Below are 7,496 nucleotides of genomic sequence, written 5' to 3'. Positions count from 1 at the left end.
CAATCTCCTGAATAACATAACTTTCTCTTTGCCATATGGAAGGCGCGCTAGAGCTGACTTGCAAGTGATGGAAGCCTTTTCCATGAGCCTCTAGCAAAGGGAAACCTGTCTGCCTTTCAACTCTGTATTATACCTCTGAATGGGTATAGTTTATCTATTTAGGGGTATAAGCAACTATAGTTTAACACAGTGATGGCGAGCCTTTCGAACTCGGTGTATCAGCATTTTGAAAAACCCTAACTTAACTCTGGTGCCATGTCACATATAGAAATTTTTTGATATTTGCAACCATAGTAAAACAAAGACTTATATTTTTGATATTTATTTTATATATTTAAATGCCATTTAACAAAGAAAAATCAACAAAAAATGAGTTCGTGTGTCCCCTCTGACACACGTGTCCTAGGTTCGCCATCACTGGTTTAACAAGGTGTTTGGGATGGTGCTGCTGCTCTTAAAATGAGGCACGTCAGTATTACAGTTCACTTGAAACACATCTTAGCTAACCAAATTCAGGATAGGGTAATGGAACCTGATTGCCTACATTCCAAATCTGACTTCACCATTTATCAGCTGTATAACCCTGGACTAAGAACTCTGAGCCTATTTTCTCATCTATAAAATGGCGATGATGACAATAATAAAGTACTTACTTAACTCATCAATGGTGAGGTTAAATGAACTAATAAATATAAAGTGCTTGCAACAGTACCAAGCACAGAATAAGTGTTGTATAAATAATATCTATTTTATAATAGATATGAAGGCATGCATAAATTAGGGTATTTCTTAGAAAAAAAAATTGCATATATCTATTTGTAATCATCTATATATATAAAAAGCTAAGTGACTGACTGTCCATCTGACCATCCAACCGACCGACCGACCAGCTGGTACATATGATGTGCACTGGCAATTTAAAAATAAACATTGACTCTTGCATGTGCGATAGATATAAAGCTCTCACTGGTGCCAATCGCATGCATGAGTTTCAAACTGTCATTGTTGATCATGAATTTGGTTGTTTTTGTTGACATTCTGAAGCTGAAAGAAAGTGGAGTCAACAGAATATGTCTAAAAACCAACTATTGGCACAAGGTACCTTTGAAGCTGAAAGAAAGCGACATGCCCGTTTTCGGACATGTCAATTATATTGCTTTCTCTCTAGTTCGAAGAGCATGTGATGTTAAAGCTAAAGTTGTAAATACTTCATCACAAGGGAAATTAGTCAAGCACTCTGAAAGTGTTTTTACTCTTAATGTGGTGTACAGGGAGACATTAGAATAAGTTTAATCAATTTATCAGTCACTAGAGTCTCAGTGCACATAATTCATGCACTTGGGGGCAGGGGGTCCCTCAGCCTGGTTTGCGCCCTCTTGCAGTCCGGGAGTCCATGGGGGATGTCTGACTGACAGCTTAGGCCCACTCCCTGTCGGCAGTCAGACATCCTTAGAGGCTCCTGCCACCACCACCGTGCTCACCAGCTGTGAGCCCAGCTCAGGGCTTCTGGCTGAGCAATGCTTCCCCTGTGGGAGTGCAATGACCACCAAGGGGGACAGCTCCTGCATAGAGCATCTGCCCTCTAGTGATCAGTGCACATCATAGCGATCAGTCATCCTGCTCTTTGGTCGATTTGCACATTAGCCTTTTATTATATAGGACTAGGGGCCCAGTGCATGAAGATCCATGCACTGGGGGTGGGCCCCTCAGCCTGACCTGCACCCTCTCCAATCTGGGATCCCTCAGGGGAGCCCTCTCCAATCCAGAAGTTTCTGTCTGTCTTTGCAACCATATAAGCAAATTGTCTGAGACCCCCCAACCCAGTTTGGTTTGGTGCTCACAGAATAATAGAGGCATTTTTTTCTTTGCTTCATTGGTGGAGATTTCCTGGAAGTTTTAGGATATCTTCCCTTTAATTTTTCCTAGACACTCTGATTTTACTTATGTCTCTCAGCTTTGCTTTCCCTTCATCCCCCACTGCAACAGTAACTTGCTCCAGGCTCACTTTGCTCTAGTGCAGTGGTTCTCAATTTTCTGGCCCTTTAAATGCAGTTCCTCATGTTGTGACCCAACCATAAAATTATTTTCGTTGCTACTTCATAACTGTAATGTTGCTACTATTATGAATCGTAATGTAAATATCTGATATGCAGGATAGTCTTAGGTGACCCCTGTGAAAGGGTCATTCGACCGCCAAAGGGGTCGCGTCCCACAGGTTGAGAACCACTGCTACTAGTGTCTAGGAGATCCATCTGCCACCAGAACTACAATTTCCAGCATTCCTGGTGCTCCCTGTGCTCTGGGCTTCCACTTCTGGTCCTGGGGCTGCCACCAGAACAACTATTCCCAGAATTCCTGGTACTCCTCGTGCTCTAGGTTTTCTCTTCTTGCTCTGTCTCCATCCCACAGCCTCCCACTCTGCCATGTCCCACCAAGCCTCTGGCTCTCCTGCTCTGCTCTCCACCCAGCAGCTTGGGGGAGCAATGGAGGGAGCCATGTCCCCCCAAGCTGCTGGGTCTCCCACTTCTACTCTCCACCTGGCACCTATGTATGCAAATTAACCCGCCATTTTTGTTGGGTTAATTTGCATATTCACTCCTGATTGGCTGGTGAACGTAGCAAAAGGATGGTCAATTTACATGTTTCTCTTTTATTATATAGAATTGTTTTTATCAATGTTGTTTTTATATCATGTTTTTGTTGTTTTTATATCATATTTTTGTTGTTTTTATGTCATGTTTTTGTTCTTATATCATGTTGTAATTGTTTATTAATCAATTTATATATTATTTTCATATATTTTTTACTAATTTTCTTTCATCTCTGACACTTCTATTATCGAGAAAGGGCAAATAGCAATATTAAAATATTTATTCTAATTAATTTTCTTTCAATTTTCATGAATCCATGCACCAGGCCACTAGTTGTTTATTAAAACCCTAACGTTTCAAGAAGAATCCAAAGCAAACAGATATGTTCTCTATATCCCTCCTGTAAGATGTAAAGCTTAAGCTTGCCAAATCTTTCATGACCACTTTTGTGCTTCTGTCCATACCTGAGAAGTAGCAGAGCCAAGCAAGTGGGCCCTGTTTCAATGCAGAGTCTGTTGGAAGGTACATCTCAAAGCACAACCTCTGAAAACACAGTGCTAGCAGAATTTGAAAGCTGTTCAGCCATCTTCTGTTTCTGGTGATGATCAAATCAACAGCCACTAATAAGGAACAAAAACAAACCCTAGAGACCATGTCAGATTGAAAACTTGTCCAAAGCAATAAGTCCTCAAAGCTTCCAGACTAGATACTAGACAAAGTATCTGAATAATATTACAACTGGTCTCCACACCTAATCCCTGCAAGAGAGAATACAGAACTGATAGGAGAGGACTCCCCTGATCCTATTCCACACTGAAGAAATGAAAGGTTCTCATTCCATTGGTTTTTTTAAATAGAATGAGCTCCTTTGGTTTATTGCTGCCATGCTCTGTCAAAATGTTTAGAATTAGCTCTGGTGTCTAGGATAATCTTAATAGGGGTTGGGAGAGAGCCATCGGGAAAAAGGAAGGGCGAAAAATAATACATAACTAAACACAAACACACGATTTTTACATATTACCATTAAAAATTGATTTAAAGAACAACAAGGAGGAAAAGATGCTGGGGAAGAAGAGAGGGCAATTCTCCCTCCAGCCTAAACCCACTCTCTTCGAGGGGCAAGGGGGAGATTAGAGACTGACTGATAAGAAGTCAGAGTATGAGACTGCTTCCTACTTTGGAAGTCTGACCTCCAACCCCCCAATTTCAACTTCCTATTTGGAATGTGGACATGGAATCTAGAATTTCAGCTGTCTTGGGAATATATATACAGTATATAGATAATAAACACATATATATATTTGGTATATGAATAGAGGTGATGGTAAGTACATATTTTTGCATATTTAAAATAGTTTCTAATTTTTTTTAAAGTGTTTCAGGAGGACTGAAGTACCATTACATGAAATGTACCATCGATTATAAGATTTTTCATAATCCTAAAAATAGAACACAAGAGGGGGAAAGTCTGAAGTACAAGCAAGAAGCATAGTGTTTGTGGGCTGCCTCAAACAGGAGAACAATGAGCAGAGAAATACCTAGAATTATCTTTTTTTTTTAAATTAGAGCTTTGTTTTCTTAGAGAAAGGAGTCCCCAGCCCATTCTTCCTGTTGCCGTTATGTCAGAGAGCTTCTTTCAAACATATTTAAGGAATGGATGAGTTTTCTTCATGGTTAATTTGGAAATATGATACAAGTTATGGACAAAACAATTGAGCTAAAAAAATAAGAACACATATATTACAACATCTAGACCAAACTAGAAAAGGTTGGAAAAGATGAGCTGGAAAATGAAAAATGATTCCATTCCTTGTGTGATTTATTTGTTGATTTTAAATTGGAAACATTTTTTAAAATTTGCAATCTTAATATTGTTGCTTATTTAGCAAAGCAACACATGTTTATTGTATAAACTTTGGAACTCCAGACAAAATTGAGAAAAAAAAAATTAAAATCTTCCATAATATTTCAACCCAGATAATCATTGTTAATCTTTTGACATGTATGTTATTTTTCATAGATTTATATGAACTTAAATAAAATTGGAATTATACTCTATACCTTGTATTTTAAACTAATCTTTCATTTAATAGTCTTAAGCACTTACTAAATTATTACCATTATAAATTATGATCTTTTTAACTTGGCTGCTGTGGCTCAATGGTTGAGCATTGACCTATGAACCAGGAGACCATGATATGGGGTGTGCAGGAGGCTGCTGATCAATGATTCTCTTTCATCATTGTTGTTTCTAGCTCTCTCTCTTCCTTCCTTTCTGAAATCAATGAAAAAATATGTTAAAAAACAAATTATGGCCGAAACCGGTTTGGCTCAGTGGATAGAGCGTCGGCCTGCAGACTGAAAGGTCCCAGGTTCGATTCTGGTCAAGGGCATGTACCTTGGTTGCGGGCACATCCCCAGTAGAAGATGTGCAGGAGGCAGCTGATCGATGTTTCTCTCTCATCAATGTTTCTAACTCTCTATCTCTATCCCTTCCTCTCTGTAAAAAATCAATAAAATATATTTTTAAAAAAATTATGATTTTAAACATTATATATATATATATATATATATATATATATATATATATATATATATATAATCATTGATTTCAGAGAGGAAGGGAGAGGGAGAGAGAGACATAGAAACATCAATGATGAAAGTGTATCATCAATCAGCTGCCTCCTGTACATCTCACACTGGGGATCGAGCCACAACTGGGCCATGTGCCCTGACTGGAAATCAAATCATGACCTTCTGGTTCATAAGTTGACACTCAACCCCTGAGCCACACCAGCTAGCTAAATTATGATCTATAATGGCTGCATATAATCTGCTCATATAACTATATTCTAAATTATTCAATCAGTAACTTGTTAGTAATTTTAATTATTTATAATTAAAATAATGTTTCAATAAACATCTTTGATATAATTTTGGGAATATATCAGATTAGTCATTTAGACTAAGTACAAGGAAGAAGAATTATTAGGTTGAAGGATATAAACATTTTTAAGATGTGATATATATTGCTAACGTGTGTCCATTAAGGTTGTACCAATTTGTCTTTCCACTAACAGTATACAATCCTATCTAATAAAGAGGGAATATGCTAACTGACCCTCATGCCATTGCAAAGATGGAGGTGCCCACAGTCAATAAGGAAGGAATATGCTAATTGACTGGCATACCCTCAAAAATGGAAGTGCCCACAGCCACAAGTTGGCTGATAGGGGAGGGCAGTTGTGGGCAATCAGGCCAGCAGGGGAGGGCAGTTAAGGGTGACCATGCCAGCAGGGGAGGGCAGTTGGAGGTGACCAGGTCTGCAGGGGAGGGCAGTTAAGGGTGACCAGGCCAGCAGGGGAGGGTAGTTAGGGGTGACCGGGCCAGCAGGGGAGGGCAGTTGGGGGGGACCGGGCTAGCAGGGGAGCAATTAGGCATTGATTAGGCTGGCATGGGAGTGGTTAGGGGGTGATCAGGCTGGCAGGCAGGCGAGCAGTTGGGAGCCAGCAGTCCTGGATTGTGAGAGGGATGTCCGAGGGGTCCCAGAATAGAGAGGGTGCAGGCTGGGCTGACAGACAGCACTCCCCCACCCCAATGCATGAATTTTGTGCACCAGGTCTCTATTAAGTCTATATTGACTAAAAAATAAAATATAAATCCTTAAGTCAAAGCTACATAGAGGTTTCTAGCTAGAACCAAACAAGAAGAGGGCAAAAACAATAAAATTACGATAAAAAGAAGGAAGCATAGCTTTTCTTAAATTAGTAAGTATATACAATTTATATATTTATTCATAAGTTTATTCTAATGCTCTCTAGAACTTTTGAAAAATATCATATAGTTTTTTAAAAATATTATAGAGAATAACTCAGACACTATATATATCTAATCTAATAAAAGAGAAACATGCAAATTGACTGCACCTCCACTATGCCCCAAGCCACACCCACCAGCCAATCACAGCAACTATATGCAAATTAACCCAACCAAAATGGCGGCCGGCAACCACAAAGCTGGAGCAAGCAGGAGGCTTGATTGCTCTGGCGATGGAGGAAGCCAAGCTTCCCACCTGCCCTGCCGGCCCTGAGATCTGCTCAAAGAAACAAAGTTTCAATTATAGAAGATAAATAAATCCCAGATACCTGTTTCCAGCCAGCCTCCACTGGGAGCTTGGATGGCTGAGGGCTGTGGCCAGCCTGCAAACAGCCATCAGCCCCTCATCCAGGCTGGCCAGGCACCCCAGCGGGACCCCCACTGTGATTCAGGACACCCTTCAGGGCAAACCAGCCAGCCCCCATGCATGCACCAGGCGTTTATCCTATATAATAAAAGGGTAATATGCAAATTGACCCTAACAGCAGAACGACTGGGAATGACTGGTCACTATGACACAGACTGACCACCAGGGGGCAGACGCTCAATGCAGGAGCTTCCCTCTCCCCAGAGGTGCGCTCCCACAGGGGGACCTCTGCTCAGCCACAAGCCAGGCTGATGGCTGCCAGTACAGCGGTGGTGTTGGCAGCCTCTCCCACCTCCTCAGCAGTGCTAAGGATGTCAGACTGCAGCTTAGGCCTGCTCCCCGATGGCAAGGGGACATCCCCTGAGGGCTGCCGGGCTGCCAGAGGGATGTCTGACTGCCAGCGTAGGCCCAATCCCCCCGGGGAGCGGGCCTAAGCCAGCAGGTGGTCATCCCCCGAGGGGTCCCAGACTGCAAGAGGACACAGGCCAGGCTGAGGGACCCCCCTGATGTGCACAAATTTTTGTGCACCCTGCCTCAGAGATGAAGGGAGAGGAAGAAAGAGATAGAAATATCAATTATGAGAGAGAATCATTGATTGGCTGCCTCCTACACACCCCCTACTGGGGATTGAGCCTGCAACCTGGGCATGTGCCCTTTACAGG

Source organism: Myotis nattereri, assembly GCF_964212035.1.
Source record: "Myotis nattereri genome assembly, chromosome: 1".
Taxonomy (NCBI): domain Eukaryota; kingdom Metazoa; phylum Chordata; class Mammalia; order Chiroptera; family Vespertilionidae; genus Myotis; species Myotis nattereri.
This window is presented reverse-complemented; position numbering follows the sequence as displayed.